At 45.1% G+C, this 19,884-nt stretch overlaps 1 protein-coding gene across 1 annotated transcript in view; it reads right to left on the bottom strand.

Annotated features, from left to right (window-relative positions):
* The window catches only part of LOC147417947 (transferases/nucleotidyltransferase), a 72,410-nt gene that overhangs the window by 18,160 nt on the left and 34,366 nt on the right, over positions 1-19,884 (bottom strand). The window lies entirely within an intron of this gene.

The raw sequence follows: 19,884 nt of genomic DNA, 5'->3' as shown, positions 1-19,884 counted from the left end.
CTGGAACAGTGGAAATTCAGCGGAGTTTGTGCGGGGCAGCTTGTAGGGAACCACAACGTTTATTCCCTCTTTTGAACAATAAAGAAATACCGAAAGGGGCGCCTAAGTTAGGGGCCAATCTGGTGTCTGTCTACTCATACAGGTGCAATCTAGCAGCCTGTATCCCTCTCCCCTTTGTTGTGTCTTGAAAGTACAGGTAAAATAGACGACTAATAATGGGTGAAAGCTAAATCAAGGTTTGAAGTAAAGTCTACCGCTCTTTTTAATATGAACAGGTCGGTTTCATGGTTCCATCGACGGGATTAAATCACTTTTTCCCATAGAAGTGAGCCTTGGTCAGTTTTGGGCTTGAAGACAGAGGGGATCATAGACCAGACACAGGGAATTGCAATTATGGCTGACAGACCAGATGATGTGACTGAAGAGGTTTCCTCTTCACAGGGTCAACAGACACATGAAGTGGGTGAGTCCTCAAGACCACCACAGACAGATGACGATATATTCAGGATACTGCTGTGGCTATGTTCACACAAGTAATGCAGAACCCAAGGTTTTTAGCCTTTCTCCAACCTCCTGTTCCGTCTCAGCAAGTTGGGTCACTGGATCATATTCAAAAGCCTGTTAAGGCTCGAGCACGGGTGATTCATACCGCACAGTCAATGGAAACACATGTACACTTGACGGAGAACATGCAGTCTCCACAACCTATGCCTAAGGTGTAAGAACAGGTGGCTGAGATGCCAGTCTTTCAAGCTGTACCAGTTCAGCCCGCCACCTTCCAGCAGCCTATAGCTGGTTCTAATGGGCAGGGAAGCAACTTACAGGCTATGCAACAGGTCTTCCCACCACCTTCAGTACACCCTGGCTATTTTGGAGGTGGATCGGTATTCCAAAGCATGGCTGGTCATGAACCTGGAAATCAGTTTTACATGCCAGGAACAGTGTTTGGGGGTGCTCAAACGATGGTGCCTAACCCCATGTATAGTGTCATGGGTATGCAACCAGGGTTTTTAGAGCACTCAGGGCCAATTTGGGATGCCCCAGGCAAATTTTGGTATGGCTGGAATTACAAATCAGCAGCCAAATATGGCATTTCAAGGTCAAGTTAATAGCGGCCAAGGAACACAGATGAACCATAATAGTGTTCCCATGTTTCAGTCACTTCCATATGACAATTTAACGCCGCTGGAGAGGCCAACTCCGTACAAAGAAGGTGGCAAAGGTGTGTCATTCACGACCTTTACAGGGTTTGATGACAGGAAGAAGGCTCTCTCATTCCTCCAGCAGTTTGACAAGGCCTATGCAGGGGGAAACTTTACACAAGCTTCAAAGGTCCGCAAGGCAGCCACTTTCTTGACAGGGAATGCGAGACAATGGTGGACAACTTTATTGCTTAAGGACAAGCTCCGTCCACATGGATTTACTTTAAGCAGATTTTTGCAGCAGCATGGTTATCTGATGATTTCGAAGCAGATGTCATGACAGAATGGCACCAGCTTAATGTTGCTACTTGCAAGAATCTGGATGATTACAATCGGAAGTTTTGGAAAGCTCTACTTCCAGTAACTTCCTATAGGTTTGTGCCATTGACAGAACAGATTGAAAAATACTGTTGTGGCCTACCCAAAGGATTGAGAAAATACTGCACGAAGACAAAAGTCACTACTTTGACGCAGCTCATCGAGGTAGCAAACACTGGCAATGGTTTGCTCAAGGGAGAAGATTGTGAATTTAACACTGGCGTCAAGGCAGGATCAGGCAAGAAAAATTCAGCCAAGAAGCACGTTCCCAATGAGGCTCCTAAAGGGACTCAGGAGTCAGCCAACACAAGGAAAGACAAAGCTACAGCTGAATCAAAAAAAGGACCAACGAAGAAATGGAAAAGACGTTTTCCTCGCAAGTCAGAAGAGCAAAAGAAGATCCTGAGGACAGAGAACAAATGCTTTATATGTGAGCAGCCTGGCACATTGCTTACAATTGTCCTACAAAGAAAAGGCCAGCTGATTCTGATGACAAGGAAGAAAGGAAAGGAAAGAAGCCCATGGCTGGTCTAGTGCCAGATATGGTGGGCGACAAGCCAAATTCAGATGCAAGTGAGCTTTGCAGAGCATGGGGAAAGGTCAGGGATCAAACAGTGCTTATCTTCTTTGATCCAGGTGCCAAAGCCAACTTCATTTCCCCATAATTGGCTTCAAAGTTGGGAATCAGACCTGAAGAGATGGGGTATATAGCAGAGGCAGGTTTGGCATGTCCTGGCCATACAGAGGCTATGACACCCATCATTGGAAAGTTGCGTCTACATATCCAGTCCTATGTAGATGCTGAAGAATTTTACATCATGCCACTGGACGGATGTGATGTGTTGCTAGGTATTCCTTGGTTGTTTCATGCACAGGGAATCATGGTTGCCTACAACAAAAAGATCACTGTACAGAGCAGGGGAAAGACTCACATTCTGGATGTAAAGCTTAAAGGGGAGTCTATTCCTACTGTATCAGCTTCTGCTATTACTTCTGTAATGAAAAAGCATCTTTCTGCGTACCTGGTTTTTGCACGTGAAGTGTCAGATTGTGATGAATCAAATTTATCTGTGCTAGATAAAGAAAGGTCAATGTTTTTACAACAGTATAGTGACTGTTTTTCCGATTCATTACAGTCTCAATTACCGCCAGAGAGACCCGAGGACCATGCGATAGATTTGGTGCCAGGCAGTAGCCCACCACATAAGCCTCCGTACAGGGTTAGTGCGGCTCAGCAGAAAGAGATAATAGGCCAAGTATAGGAGCTGTTAGAAAAGGGGCTGATTCAGCCCAGTTCATCTCCATTCTCTTCTCCAGTGTTGCTGGTGCAGAAAAAGGATGGCTCATGGTGTATGTGCATCGACTACCGTGCACTGAACAAGAATACCATCAAGAATAGGTTCCCTATACCTAGAATTGATGATATTATGGACAAATTAGAAGGAGCAGCTATGTTTAGCAGGATAGATCTAAAGAGTGGGTACCATCAGATCCGCATTAGATCAGAGGATGTGCACAAGACTGCTTTTAGAACAACGTTTGGCCTTTACGAATTTTTAGTGATGCCCTTTGGTCTCACAAATGCTCCTGCTACGTTCAATAGGATGATGGACAGAATTTTCCGTCCACACCAGCAGTTTGTTGGTACATTCTTTGATGACATGATAGTCTACTCAAAGAATGAAGAGGAGCATAGGCATCACTTGGCCATTGTGTTCAAAGAGCTACGCAGTCATAGGTTACTCATCAATGCAATGAAAAGTGAGTTTTTTCTGGAAGAGATTCACTTTCTGGGACACATTGTCTCAAAGGATGGTGTCAGAATGGATCCTGCAAAAGTTGAAGCGATCAAGTCATGGCCAAATTTGAAGACGGTGCATGATGTCCGAAGCTTTTTGGGACTATGCTCCTATTACAGAAGGTTTATCCGAAATTTCGTTGAGATTGCTTCACCTTTACATGCTCTTCAAAAGAAGGCAGTCACCTTTAGATGGACACAAAAACAGATTTCAGCTTTTAATCTCTTAAAGGAAAAGATGACTTCGGATCCAGTCATTGTGTTGCAAGACCTTAGGAAGTCATTTGTGGTCCAGTGTGATGCCTGTGGTAGTAGCATTGGTGCAGTGCTAATGCAAGATTGCAGGGTAGTAGCCTATGAGAGCAGAATTTTGCAAGGGCCAGAGATGACCATGCAGGTCTATGAGAAAGAGTTACTGGCTGTGATTCATGCACTCTTAAGTTGGAAACACTACCTGCTAGGTGCACATTTCGTTCTCTAAACGGATCATCAGACCTTGCGGTACTTCTTGACATAGACAAAGGTATCTGAGAAGCATATGGGATGGGCAAATATCTTGTCCATGTTCCATTTTCAGATTGTGCATGTGGAAGGCAAGAAGAATGTTGTGGCTGATGTCTTGTCAAGGAAGCCACAAATTTCAGCTGTGTCGATTCCTTATCATCATGAACTTGATGATATGAGAGAACAATATGCAAATGATGAAGATTTTGCAAGGGTCTTCGAGCAACTAATGGATGGACAACGTCATGAACACTATCTTCTTAAAGACGGGTTCATGATGATGCATGGCAGATTGTGTGACACAAAGCCATTGCGACGCAAAGTTATGGAAGAGAGTCATGTCCCACCGTATGCAGGGCACCGTGGTATCGATGCTACAGTTAAAGCGGTTGAGACATTCTTCTATTGGCCTACATTGAGAAGGGATGTGGATGCCTTTGTGCGAGAATGCCTAATTTGCCAAAAGGTCAAGTTTGACAGGCAAAAGGCACCAGGGTTATTGCAACCACTACCTATTCCAGATAAACCATGGGAAAGTATTGCTATGGATTTTATCTTTGATCTTCCGAGAACGCAGACAGGAAACGATGGTATTTGGACCATTATTTGCAGATTCAGCAAACAGGCTCATTTATTTCTTGTCAGGAAGAAGATAAAGCCAGATCAGATGGCACGCTTGTTTATGAGCAATATTTTTAAGTATCATGGCATGCCACAGTCGATTGTTAGCAACCGTGATCCACGCATGACACGTTTGTTCTGGAGAGGCTTGTTTGAGAATATGGGCACCACGCTCAAATTCTCTTCGTCATTTCATCCTCAAACAGATGGGCAGTCAGAAGAGGCAAATTCTACTGTCCTAGATCTGCTGAAGTGCTATGTGTCAGAGCATAAAGGAAAGTGGGAGCAGTATTTGCCATTGGTGGAGTATGCATGCAATAATACAGTGCATTCATCAACTGGCAAGGCACCCTTTGAGATAGTTGAAGGTGGCAAGAAAGTTCCTCCCATACTGCATACAAAGGACAAGATATTTGAAGCAGATAAGTATGTTCAGGACATGGATGAAATATACAAGATGGTCAAAGTGGCCTTAGAAAGGACTCAGGCAAAGCAAAAGAAAGCAGCTGATCGTCACCGTCGTGAAGTGGTATATTCACTTGGTGATTGGGTGCTTTTACGCTTTGAAAAGGCAAGGTTAAAGAAGATGAAGGGCAAGGAAAGACTGTTTCCAAAGCTCAACATGCGTTACTATGGGCCTTTTCAAGTATGCGACATAATCAGTGATGTTGCATATAGGCTGAAATTGCCTGACAGTTGGAAGATTCACAATGCGTTTCATGTGAGTCTTCTCAGACCCTATGTGGGTGATGTGCCAGAAGATATGCCAGCTGAGGATCAGCCGGAAGTCGAGGAACTTGACGAGATCTTGGTCCCTGAACAGATTTTGGCACACAAAGAAAGGAAAGTGAAAGGCAAGGTTGCTAGGCGTTACTTGGTAAAGTTCAGAAACTATCCACCAATGGATGCTAAGTGGATGGAAGAAGGTGAACTTGCAGAGTCACCAACTGTGTTATCACTTTACCTGGAAGCCTTCGATTTGCAACCTACCTTGACCCCTTGAGTTTCAAAGCTAAATGGATTGTCAGTGTGACAATGGCTTCTGAAACAAATGATGTACATGGTATTTAAAGTGAGCTCAAATCAAATACCTGTTAGATGAATGTTAGAGCTGTACAGATTGTCAGTTTGGCAATTGCTCTTATGGAATGTCCAAAAGTTTGGTTAGTGCTATAGAAGTGAGTATTTCTTGTCAGTTTGTCAAGGATACAGTGATTGCTTCTATTGAAGAGTACATGTGTAACTGCATTCTTAAACTGTCGGTTTGGGTATGCTCGAAAGTGTTACGGGATCCAACGTGTACTATAAGACAGTGGCAAAATGTGCAGCTACCATTTTGTCCTTGGAAAGTTAGTGACTCAAAGCAATGGCAGAGTGCGAAGCTACCACTATGTCATTGGGACAGGGTTCACACGTAGGCAATACATGAGTCGACGAGGTGTTGAATACACGAGGGTTGACAATGAGCATGTATGTGTCGTATATGTGTCGAGAGGTGTTGAATACATCAGTGTTGACAGTAAGCATGTATGACATAGATGCAAACGAGGACGTTTGAGATTTTAAGAGAGGGGTATGTCACCAGCGTGTGACTACTATCTATCCTTTTTGTTGATTTCTTTCTTATTATCTATTTACTTTCACTTTTTGGAAACACCCCTCGGGAAATCTAACTGCCCTGCATTGCATAGCTAGTGTGGAACTGTCCAGAGGGAGTCCAGGCCTGAGGGCAAGAGAGCACTAAGGTTGGACAAGGACTATGGTTAGCCAAGTGGGGTCATTGACTAGCCAAAGTGGAATCCTTTGCTACAGAGGCTACATTTCAGTTCTGGATGTGGCCGCAGTGTACAAAGAGGGTCGGATGACCTAGAAAGATACAATGGCAGCATCTCCTAAAATTTAGGGAACTGCTATTTTGGGACCTGAAAATGTGTTGATGTCATTACCTCCGGAATGACAAAGGGAACATTTTCTTACTCTGCCGTCAAGTCAACTGGGCAACCGGTTGGGAGATTTTTAGGCGGCAACCCCGAAACGGGAAAATGCTTATAAATGTGCCAAGCGGCACCTTCTGGTGCACTTGCCTCATGCAACAAGAAGTGGCTCTGAATTTAGGAGGGGGAGAGCCTCATTTTCAGTTTTTGTCACAGGTTAAGAGCTATGGAGTGCTTGCTTTCCCTCTTATGCACAGTGCGGTGCCAGGAGTGATGCCCTGCACGCTACGCACTGCCCTCTCTCTCCCCTTTGGCAGTATGTTATGCCCCTCTAGTGGGCTCTTCATTTGACCAATGTACAGTTGTGTGGGTTCATGCGCGATTGCCGAGGCAAGAGCCTCTTGCACAGGTACTGGATTAGCTAGCGGCTAATCCCCCCCGCAGGTACAGGTGAATTCGGACAGGTTTCACGCCAGAAATCTCGTCCGATTCAAAGGGCAAGTAGCCCTACAAGTGCGGGAGCTCGAGGACTTGCTAAGGATGCGACCGGCATGCGAAACGGAGCCCGAAACAGTGAATTACAGCCTGCTGTGTATTTTTGCAGGTTTAGGGTTTTGGCCCTAAACGGACCCTAATACCCCCAGGAGGTTCGGGGACGTAAGGGGACCGCTGTTCAGGTGATCTGGCGCATTTTCAGGGCTGAAAACAGAGAATTCAGCGTGCTGCAGATTCTCGCCAGGTTTTGCAAAGTGCCCGTATGCGTCGGGAAAGTCATTTAATGCGTGGGAATATTGACCGTGAAGGGTTCTAGTACAGTTATGCTGCCGAAATCGGGCTGGAACAGTGGAAATTCAGCGGAGTTTGTGCGGGGCAGCTTGTAGGGAACCACAACGTTTATTCCCTCTTTTGAACAATAAAGAAATACCGAAAGGGGCGCCTAAGTTAGGGGCCAATCTGGTGTCTGTCTACTCATACAGGTGCAATCTAGCAGCCTGTATCCCTCTCCCCTTTGTTGTGTCTTGAAAGTACAGGTAAAATAGACGACTAATAATGGGTGAAAGCTAAATCAAGGTTTGAAGTAAAGTCTACCGCCCTTTTTGGAATGAGCAGGCCGGTTTCAGTGTGCAAAGCAGATGCACAGATTTGCAAAGGATCCTCAGTATGCCAAATTTTTGACGCGGCACCCGATTGTTGAGGTGCACACTCATTGGCAGAAAACCATCGATTCCCAAATCAAGTCAGCCCTCAAGCAACCTCCTGTTCCACAGATGACCTGGAGGATGTTATATACCTAGATGAATCCAGGATAAGCCCAGATTCACCCTTAAAGGAAAGTGCAAGGTATAGACCCATGGTAGTCACCCACAAGACAATATAACCATCAGCTCCATCATGCATAGTATTGACTAAATACCACGACATCCCCACTAACGTCGTCAGTGCCCAATAGTGGGTGTAGAACTAGGTACTAACATATGCTCCCAAACACAACACACACCACACGCACACACATATGAGCATACATCAACACAAAGTTCAGCATACTGAAGCATTAAATCGAAAAAATTAGCACAAAAATGAGGATGTTGTTGAAAAACGAGTCAACCAACTTTTGGGGTCAAAAGAAAAGCAAATGAAGAAACGTAACACATGAATTGATTTCCCCGGTTACTTGGGCCAAAATCCTCTTTTGAAAACGCCAGAAAACAGAAGAAGCGTGTACACTTCGAAGGATTGCCCAGTTTGTCCTCATCTTCTCCTGACTAGAGTGATGAGGACAGAAAGGGCAAGAAACGACGGAAAGATCATATGTTTTATGCAAAGAGAAAGCACTTTTACAGAGCCAGTCAGTATGATTTCCTCGACGACAAGGGAAAAAAGGCCAAAGAATTCAAAGAGGACAAGCAATAAAGTTTGAAACCTTTTCAGGGTTTCAAGATGCTCCTAAGGCTTGAGCCTTTATCCAACAATTTGATATAGCATTTTCTGGAGGTTGCTATATTGAGCACTCCAAGATCACACGGGCAGCATCCTTTTTGAAGGGCAATGCACGAACATGGTGTTCCACTCTTTTGTTACGAAAAGAAGCATCGACAAAGTGGCTGAAATTCAAGAAACTCTTTATGTCTTCATGGCTCACTCGAGAGTATGAACGAGATGTGAAAACCGATTGGAACCATCTTCAAATGATCAGAGGTGACACTTTGGATGATTATTGTGAAAGATTTTGGGATACTTTTCTTCCGACCTCTTCTTTCAAGAAGATCAATTTTAAGGAGCAGATTGAGAGGTTTTCTTGTGGACTTCCCAAAGAAATTCGAGACTACTGTCTTGAGAAGAAGTGAGAGTCCATTCAACAATTGATGGGGCATGCTAAGCGGAAATTCGCTATGCATTCGGGTAATTACCCACCACACAATCTCGACTAACAGAAGACCAGAGAGAAGAATATTTCAAAGCAGAAAAGTGTTTTGAATGTGGAGAACAAGGACATATCGCTACACGGTGCCCCAACAAGGCACGATGATAAGGATGACTAGCATAATGGAAATATAGCGGAACAAGGAGATACTCGTTCAAGAATAGATTCTAGATAGAACGTTATGGATGAATTAGCATTATTTTGTTGTATGAATTTATGAAATAAGACTTTTCGGAAGAAGATTTTGAATTTTTGGATAACCAATGTTATATGGAAGAACCTGTTATTTGTGAACCTATAACACGATTATGAATAAGATGATGATGATGGCTTTGGAGCGGTGATAGCTCCAGCCTCCCGCATGAACTTGAATTGAAAAAGAGCGAGAAGACACTTGTTCAAGAATAGATGCTCACTTTCCAACACAGGAAAGAAAAAGCTTAAGTGAACGGCGGTTCTTAGTTAAGAACCAACCGGTATTAAATGCGAATTGAATGGAGGAGGAGGACCTAGCAGATACTCCTCAGAATTAAAACTTTACCTCGACGCTTTCGGTCTAGCTGTGGCTATTCCAAGAGTTCCCACATATCAACGGGTTGAATCTGGTGCAAGCGAGACTGCACAAGAGGGGAGTTACTCCACTCCTTTGTCACAGATTACCTAGATGCAATAAAGTCATTGATTTTCCTTTGGATTTCAAGGATACTGATGTGCTGACAGTATTCTGCTGAATGACTTTATGAGAGAAGTACTTCAACATGGGATCGTCGATCTCGCACACGACACTGCTTGAGTGGAATAATTGACCAAATGACTGCAGCATTTTGTTGTCAGAATCTATGGAAGTGATCGCGATAAGATGCAATTGTTAAATACGTCGCCAGGAATCACGGTCCTAGATTCTATGTGATGTGATCTGACTGTGACCTCAATGTGATGTGATGTGACTACTCTCCTGTAGTCTGTGCATCAATCTGACTATGGGAACCTTTGGAAATCCATCTCCCATGTGCCCTATCCTCCTCGATGATGGCTCTAAGTGTCAGAATGTGGTCAAGAGTGGAGAAGCCTCTCCTGAAACCGGTATGTCCTGCTGCCCGTACGTCCTCATTCTCTACCCATCTACTCAACTGCTGCTCAAGGATCGATGCATACAACCGTGCCAATGTGTGTCCAATCATAATAGTACGGTAATTTCTAGGCTTTGTAGGATCATCTACCTTGAAGGTAGGCACAATAGTAGACAATCTCCAAGTCTCAGGTAGACCCTCACACATGACACGATTGAAGAGGACTGCAAGAACCTCTGCCAGCATATCTCTCATGCCAAAATGACCCTGTGGCACCCCAAACTGGCCCTGGTTGCTCTGAAAACCTTGCTGCATGCCGATGCTACCATACATGGGGTTCGACACCATGCCTTGCATACCCCCAAACACTGTTCCTGGCATGTACGACCGACTTCCAGGCGCATAACCAGCCATAGTCTGGAACACAGATCCACCCCCGAAATACCCAGGATATACTGTGGGTGGTGGAAAAACTGGATGCAATGCCTGGTAACCAATTCCCTGTCCATTCAAGATAGCATGCGGGCTATGAAAGGTGGCGGGCTGAACTGGCATAACCTGTAAAATAGGCATCCTAACCACCTCTTCAAGGACGGAAGGAACCTGTTATGGAGCCCCTGACTCCGCAACATGCGAGTGTTCCCTATCCAGTTGAGACGCATGAAGTACTTGGGCTTGAGCCTCAACAAGCTCTATTCGTGGTGTAGGTTGCCTATTTTGTTGTAGCACCGGTGGTGCTTGCAAGAACTCCATAAACCTTGGGTTCTGCACCAGTTGCGAAAAGACATTCACCGCGGCAATTAACAGAGTCCTGAACGCATCATCCTCAAGTTGCCCAGTCATAAAGCCCTGTACTGAAGGGACATTCACATCAACAGGAGGTACAGACTGACGTGGCCGTGAGCTCTCGCCAATCTCGAGCACCATAGGAATTTCCTGTTTGTCCTTCGAAGAGGAGCCCTCTTCCATAATGCCCTTCCCTTTGTCGGCCATAGTGTAATCCCGCGTTCGTGTACTCTGTGTCTTTACCCAAAACAACCGAGGCTCACTTCTTGAGGAAAAAGTGATTGATGTCCCGACAACGGAACCTTGAAACTGGCCCATGGGGCAGTAGGCTTTGGCTTTCACCCAAAATTCTTTACTTTAGATACACACACAGAGCACTTTGCAAAGGTAACCTGCGACGAGAATTAACACTTATGCACACACACGGCTCGGAAGCTAGAATGCTCCGAGCAAACACCGACAATCGGTAGGCCCCAAAATTGAAGCCCCTTTCAATATTTCTTTATACTTTAAGAGGGTAGATTACAAAGAAGATTCCTAGGAATTCTTTACCTATATCCAGCTAGATACCACCTGTCTTGGCAAAGTTTCGGCAACATAACCCCAAAACTTGCCCGAAACCAATTCCCCTGCTAGAACTCGCTTCCACTGACATAAACCCTCTGATTCCTGCCTTGTAAGGTGCAGCAGAAGTGAATGTTGAACTTTGAACTTTGCTCGAGATGAGTGCTCCGAAAAGTGCTCCAAGGGTTCCTTTTATCTACGAAAGGAAGAGCCTTCCGTTCCGTTAGTGAGAGAGTGCAAATGATCACAAACAAAGTGGTGAACACTGTGAATGAAGGTGCTGAGACTGAGAGATAGAATGTTGTCAGACCCTCCTCCAAAGGTCCCACTCTCTATGGCGCGTGTCACGTGAGACATCCAACCCTACGTGTCTGTGGACAAGCTAAAGCTACAGCATGACAAGGGTTCAGTTCAGCCAAATCAGTCTAGAATAGGAAGTGATCTGGCACTTTTGTGAGTCTGTTCGCAGACCGTGCATGACCAATCACTTAGATTAGATGCATATCCTCTGGTTGCACACACCATGATCATAGTGTATTAAACCCATTTTCCCTATTTTTGACATTTTTCACTTATTATTTTAAGTGACTTTTGTTGGAAACTGAGTAGGGCAAATTGGGTAAGATAATATATAAGCAAACCTAGGCTAGCACTGTTTGGCAGAAGAGGCAACAGGAACCAAGTGTTCAGCAGGCACCTTCTCAGCAAGACCCCCCCCCCATCAGAGACTGATCAGCCCTAGCGTTTTTGCATGGTGCAAGTCTGCTAACGTTTTTCAGTTTTCAGCCCTACGACTTCGCAGCATAGCCATTGTGGTAGCAGATCATTACCGCCTTGACTTTCCTGCGCGATAGACAGACCCTAGCGACAGCAGAACAGCAGGAGAGCCAGCGTTTTTGCATCGGCACAAAGATCAGCCCTAGCGTTTTTGGATCTGCCAGACAACTCAGCGTTTTCAGTTTTCAGCAGGCATTACCCGTAGTAGAGCCCCCGAACCTCGCAGATCTCACCTTCCCGCAGTAGATCCTCGCCACACAGTCAGATTCCACGAAGTTTGCAGTTTCAGCCCGGAAAACGCAGATTTCAGCATCTGCGTTTTCAGCACGTCGTCGTCGTACCGTCGCCATCGACATCGTCCCCGACATAGAGTCAGAATTCAGCAGATAAAAATTTGCAGATTTCAGCCCTTAGCATTTCCAGATTTCAGCCCGTCTCGTTGTCGTCCTCATCGTCATCGACATCGTCGGCAAGTCCAAAGCATTGTAGAGATTTGTGCAATCATAAGTAGACTGCTCTCGCCGTAGAGAGTGGGGCCTTCCGAGGAGGATTTGACAACATTCTGGTGTCGTATTCTTCTCTCTCTATCTCTCAGTCTCATGCACCTTCATTCATAGTGTTATCCACTTTGTTTGTGTCCATTGCACTTTCTCACTAAAGGAACGGAAGGCTCTCCCTTCCGTAAGTAAAAGGAACCTTGAGCACAGTTCGGAGCACTCATCTTGAGCAAAGTTCAACATTCACTTCCGCTACACCTTACATTGGTATCAGAGCTTTGGTAGTGTTATGTATCACTCAAGGAAAGAACCACAAGAACCACATAATTTTTTTTTGCTTGTTGAGGTCGCACGTAACCCAAGATTTCTTTGGCATAGCGATTCCTAATCGTGTTTTTGAAGAGTGACAGGAAACCCAAGAAAGAAGGGCTTGTCCAGCCTTCCCTTGTGCCTCTTTTCACTCATTGAGAGCGGACCGTGCACTTAGCGGCCGGCCAATCGACGTGAGGTGGGAAAAAGCAACCTTGGTGTGAGCTCAAGGCCACCAAGGGGTGCGCCCGCGGAAAAGAGAAGAGCTCGGGTGAAGAGAAGATCCTTCTCTAACACAGATTGCAAGCGAAAGAAGAACCTCAACACCCCCAAGAACCTCAAAGACCCTCAAGAACCAAGACCTCCAAGAACCCAAGTTCCTCGTGAACTTAAGAACCCAAGACCACAAGAACCCACGACTTCAGTGGATGGTCATCACTCGAAGCGGAATGGATACTTCGCTTGGAGGTGGTGAGCATGGGAGTACCGAAGAAGAATTGTCTCCACCAGGAGGTTTTCTTGACCCTCCCCCTTCCCCATCTACGACAAGGATTGCGCTAACTCCTATGGAGGCTTTCGACAAGATGGTGATGGAATGAAGTTAGAACACGAAGCACGAAAAGCAGAAAGAAAGACAGAATGAAAACAAAGAATGGCAGCCATAGAGCGTGAGCACGAGCAAGCGCGCTTGGAAGCCGAAGAAATAAAAGCAGAATTTGATCAAGAGACCAAAGCAAGAAAAGCAATGAACGACCGACGCATGAAAGAGATGTTGCGACTCTTTTCTCAAGTGCAGGCACAGATGAAAGAGATTCGGGAAAAGGACTCTCTCAATCTCTTCTTCTCCAAAGCATGATACATAGGATTTGCATGATGATAAGCATGAAGAATTGCATGACAATGACAAGCATGATGATTTGCATGATCAAGATGTGATTTCTGATGTGATTCCTCACAAGCATGATGATTTGCATGATGATCACGATGTGATTTCTCACAAGCATGATGATTTGTATGATCAAAACGTGATTGTTCACCAGGATGATGGTTTAGTTGATGCTTTTTCTAGCGAAGCTAACCTCGTTGCAGATTCGATCGATCACGAAGAATCGATCTTGGCTTTCGAGTCAAGGTCCACAGATTCCCCATAAGAAGATTCGATAGATCCCGAAGAACCGATCTTGGCTCTCCAGCTTAGGTCCAAAGAACCTTTACAGGAAGTAGTATGTGTTCGAATAATTAGTCAACACTACATTGTTCGAATGTTTCATTCGTAATCGTTTCCTGTATTTTAGTCAGCGTCTTCATGTGATCCCTTTTCTTAGGCATGACATCTTGTACGTTGAGCACGTTTCATTCATGAATGAGCACGGCTGTATGCGAATTTCTCATGAAAAGCTGAAAAAGTATGCATTCAAGGAAGTCACATTCCATGTCTCTTCCTTGGCACGACACAGTCGTAGAGAGAGCACAAGAAAGTTTGAGCATCAAGCAAAGGCATTTCCATTGTGTTTTGCCACAGTTGACTGATTTAGATCACAACATCAAGATTCGATCTCATTGTTTGTGTGTGTTTAATGAACGGTTTGGCACTCCGTCTCTATGTTCATCTACATTGCATGCACAGTTTTTTCGAAGGAATAGTATTTTTCTAGTAACTTTACATGGAATAAGTATGTTCATGTTTTTGTGTTGGAAGTGGTTTCAGGAATTTTTCACCTCGGAGATTCTTAAAGAAGGTAGACGCATGACTATAGACAAAGTTGAAGCACTGAAGATGACTTTGTGTCGCTTTCGGCACAACCCACAGAAGCAAGCGTTGCAGACCTTTATGAAGTTCAAGTATCGCATGACCCACGCATCAGAGTGGGCCGGCGAAGAGTCCTTCCCAGGATTCCAAACCTTGTTGGCAATCTCCCTCGACGCCATACAGTTCGGTACCAGTACCTCACTTTGAAAAGGAGGGGATGTCACGTGACATCCAACCGTATGTGTCCGTGGACAAGCTACAGCATGACAAGGGTTCAGTTCAATCAACTCAGTCTAGAATAGGAAGTGATCTGGCACTTTTGTGAGTCTGTTCGCAGACCGTGCATGACCAATCACTTAGATTAGATGCATATCCTCCGGTTGCACACAGCATGATCATAAGCATTCCCATCAAAATCCATCGGGGGAATTTTCCAGTGTATTAAACCCATTTTCCCTATTTTTGACATTTTTCACTTATTATTTTAAGTGACTTTTGTTGGAAACTGAGTAGGGCAAATTGGGTAAGATAATATATAAGCAAACCTAGGCTAGCACTGTTTGGCAAAAGAGGCAACAGGAACCAAGTGTTCAGCAGGCACCTTCTCAGCAAGACCCCCCCCCCCCCCCATCAAAGACTGATCAGCCCTAGCGTTTTTGCATGGTGCAAGTCTGCTAGCATTTTTCAGTTTTCAGCCCTACGACTTCGTAGCATAGCCATTGTGGTACCAGATCATTACCGCCTTGGCTTTCCCGCGACATACAGACCCTAGCGACAGCAGAACAACAGGAGAGCCAGCGTTTTTGCATCGGCACAAAGATCAGCCCTAGCGTTTTTGGATCTGCCAGACAACTCAGCGTTTTGGCCGATCTTCGCGACGGACCCTCATTAAGCACCAGCGTTTTCAGTTTTCAGCACGCAATACCCGCAGTAGAACCCCCGAACCTCGCAGATCTCACCTTCCTGCAGCAGATCCTCGCCGCACGGTCAGATTCCACGAAGTTTGCAGTTTCAGCCCAAAAAACGCATATTTCAGCATCTGCATTTTCAGGGCGTCATCGTCGTACCGTCGCCATCGACATCGTCCCCGACATGGAGTCAGAATTCAGCAGATAAAGATTTGCATATTTCAGCCCTTAGCATTTCCAGATTTCAGTCCGTCTCGTCGTCATCCTCATCGTCGTCGATATCGTCGGCAAGTCCAAAGCATTGTAGAGATTTGTGCAATCGTAAGTAGACCGCTCTTGCCATAGAGAGTGGGGCCTTCGGAGGAGGGTTTGAGAACATTCTGGTGTCGTATTCTTCTCTCTCTATCTCTCAGTCTCATGCACCTTCATTCACAGTGTTATCCACTTTGTTTGTGTCTATTGCACTCTCTCACTAAAGGAACAGAAAGCTCTCCCTTTCGTAAGTAAAAGGAACCTTGAGCACAGTTCGGAGCACTCATCTTGAGCAAAGTTCAACATTCACTTCCGCTACACCCTACAACGAGAGCGGTATTGCACATATCTCTACAATGCAATGGACTTGCCGACGATGTCAACGACGATGAGGATGGCGACGAGACGGGCTGAACTTTGCAAATCTTGTATCTACTGAATTCTGACTCTATGTCAGTGATGACGGCGATGATAACAATGCGACGACGACGCGCTGAAAACGCAAATGCTGAAATCTGCAAATAGCAGGCTGAATTTGCAAACGCTGGCTGATTTGACCGTGTGGCGAGGAACTGTTGCGGGAAGGTGAGATCTGCGAGGTTTGGGGGCTGTTCTACAGTGTCTATATGCTGAAAACTGAAAACGCTGAAGCTAGGGCTGAATCTGATGCCAAGGAATTGCAAAACGCTAGATGATCTACAACTCCAAAAACGCTAAGCTGATCTACTATCCTGCTGCAAAAACGCTAGGAAAACGGTTGTGCTCTGCTATTGTAGGTTGATCTGCAACTGCAAAACGCTAAGGCTGATCTGCATCTGAAGAAAAACGATGGTCTTTGGTGGCTGAAAACGCTAGGTTGCCTGTCGAGAAGTCTTGCTGAGAAGGTGCGTTGGACACTTGGTCCGTGCTGCCTCTTCTGCCAAAAAACGCTAGCACTAGATTTTTTTATATACCTGCTTGGTCAAATTGCCCTACCCAGTTTCCCAACAAAGTCACTTATTAATAATAAGTGAAAATGGCTAAAATAGGGAAAATAGGTCTGTGTACTGTAAAAATGCTCCTGATGGGTTTTGATGGTAATCTGATGATCATTTGTGTGCAACCACAGAATATGCATCTACTCTAAGTGCCTGGACATGCACGGTCTACGAACAGACTCACAAAAGTGCCAGAACACTTCTTAAGCTAGGCTAACTGAACTGAACCCTTGCCATGAAGTAGCTTGTCCACGTACACATAGGGTTAGATGTGCGCGTGACATGCCAAAAAACAGTAAATTCAGCATGCTGTATTTACTGGTTTTTGCCATGTTTTCAGCCCTAATCAGTCCCCGAACTGTCGTCTAACAATGGGGCACGGTTCCCAATGATTCTTGCATAATTGCGGCTGCAAAACAGTCCAAGAACAGCACGTACACAGCACTCAAAACGCACCTGTTTGGTGAGGTTATGACCCTCACCGGTGCCTGCTTTGGAGTAGCAATTAGCTACTCCTGTTCCTGCTCAAAGAGGCTCTTGCCTCGGCACAAAAGCATGAAACCACATAGCTGTACATCAGTCAAATGAAGAGCCCTCTTGTGGGGCATCACATAACTGCACGTAGGGGAGAGAGAAAGCAGTGTGTAGTGTGCAGGTCATCACTCCTAGCACCACACTGTACATAGAGTGGAAAGCATGCACTCCATAGCTCTAAATTTGTGAGAGTATGCAAAATGAGGCCTCTCAGCTATAAAAATCAGCGCTACCTTCTCTTGCATGAGGAAAGTCCACAGAAATGTGCAACTTGGCGCGTTTATAAGCAATTTTCCGTTTCGGGGTTGCCGCCTAAAAATCTCCCGATTGGTTGACCAGTTGACTTTGCGGCAGAGTTCTAAAATGTTCCCCTTGTCATTACAAAGGTAATGACGCAAACACATTTCATGGCCCAAAATAGCAGTTCCCTCATTTTTAGGAGATGCTTCCGTTGGGCTCCCACTGGTCTTCTGACCATCTATCCCCATTGGGACCGCATCCAAAAATGCAATGTGGCCAAACTGTCGGGTACTTTCCTTTGGTGACCCCACCTTGACTTTATGCCTTTATTGAGTTCACTTCCTAGTATCCACCAACTTGCTAAGTGCGACGGAGGGACCTACATGATCTTAAACTGAGCCTAGACATCCTCTTACTATATGAATTCTAATGCCGATCAACTTCCCGTCTGCGCCTGAAACTACCGTTCACATTGGCCATACAAAGGTCCGACCATTTGCAACTTCAAAAAGAGGGTCTCAAAAATTAAACAAAAATCATTGGAACAACTAAGGTTAGCAGTTGCCACGTCCTCGTGACATAGTTAACAGATTGCCACATCCTCGTGACAGATACTTTTGAACTCTGTTTGAGAAAGTTTTGTTTGACATTTGTTTAAAATGGATGGGTATTTGTTTTAAACATGTCTTGGTGTCGATTTGAACTGTTTGATTCTGGTTTTAACATTGGTTTCAATAATTGGTGATTTACTCCCGGGTGGAGTAGTGAGAAATGATGTTTGAGAATGCTTACTCTACTCATGGCCCGGAACCTTGTGGTTATTTACGGGGGGAGTATTGAATGTTTGAAAAGTGATGTTTTTACTCATGGCCTGGACCTGGATGGTGTATTTACGGGGGGAGTATTAAGAAGTCTAAGCGGTGGTTACTCTCAGCACCTCCAAACGACGCAGCTGCGGTTTAGGGGGCGTTTGGTTGTAAAAGGCCTCTATTTCTCATGGCTCAGACCTTTTTAGGTTATTTGCGGGAGGAGTGATGAGGGAATCCTTAAACAGCTCATGGCCCGGACCAAAATGGTTATTTGCTGGGGGAGTGTTCATCGGCGGCTTTATGTTTCTATGTCTTGTAGCATGCATATGTGAGCATTTGTGTTGCATTGTGATGTGCCAACCACTAAATATTCCTTATTAGATGAGATTTTTCTAGGAAGCTAACGACTCATTTGTAGTCATAAATTCTTTGCTATGACAGATCGCATCATTGATAACATGCATTGGAAACATGAAGATATTGATTGCGAGTATCACGATTTGTTAGCGGCCTATGACAATGAAGGAAGGCGCTATCTGCTTGGAGAATTACATCATTCTAGAAGAGGCAGAAGCCAAAGGGTTCCAATCCGAGGCAACCATCACGGGGATTCGCAAGCATTGTAAGCCTACATTCGCAGTAACATCCGTTGCAAAGACGAGGATTCATCTAGAGCTTCCATCCTAGGGCAATCTAGTCGAAGCCCCAAGAGTAGCCTGTTTCCTTGAGGAGTTATTTGGCGGTTTCATGAGACATCATTGTTGCAATTAGGGTTGCAGAGAATGTTAGCGGCCTATGACAATGAAGGAAGGCGCTATCTGCTTGGAGAATTACATCATTCTAGAAGAGGCAGAAGCCAAAGGGTTCCAATCCGAGGCAACCATCACGGGGATTCGCAAGCATTGTAAGCCTACATTCGCAGCAACATCCGTTGCAAAGACGAGGATTCATCTAAAGCTTCCATCCTAGGGCAATCTAGTCGAAGCCCCAAGAGTAGCCTGTTTCCTTGAGGAGTTATTTGGCGGTTTCATGAGACATCATTGTTGCAATTAGGGTTGCAGAGAAACGCATACAGCTTGGAGAAGACGAAGGAAGCTCAAGGCACACAATAGAGAGTGTATTACTTAGTGTGCGATGAAAAGATGGATAGCCCTAGAGTGATGGGCATATATACAATGCACGGGGAGAAAAACCTCCTAAAGAGGGAAAAAATGCCCCGGCGGTCCTAGTGTGTTCACACACATCACTATTACATGTATATGGTAACAAATCCCCCGGAGTGATGCGGTGAACGAGAGCTGGCACATGAGTAAAGGATGTGCCATGCCCTGAGGACATGATCACTCTACAAAGGGGAGTAAGCCCAAAGCTTTGCGGAAAGCTTCGAGCTTCTAACGAGACAATGCCTTTGTGAAAAGATCTGCAAGGTTGTCCTGTGTTGGCACATAAGCCAAGTTGATCTCTCTTGTTGAGAGCCTCTCCTGATATAGTGGTAATGAACCTCAATGTGCTTTGTGCGCGCATGAAAAACTGGGTTCCTCGCAACTACCAATGCGCTCTGACTGTTAGGTAGATAGTGTTGGCAGTGTCATGTCCAACACCCAAATCAGCC

This window comes from Adiantum capillus-veneris, chromosome 30 (assembly GCF_014529385.1).
Source record: "Adiantum capillus-veneris isolate H3 chromosome 30, ASM1452938v2, whole genome shotgun sequence".
NCBI lineage: Eukaryota > Viridiplantae > Streptophyta > Polypodiopsida > Polypodiales > Pteridaceae > Adiantum > Adiantum capillus-veneris.
Note: the sequence above shows the minus strand (reverse complement) of the source record. Positions and strands in the feature narration are given on the sequence as shown.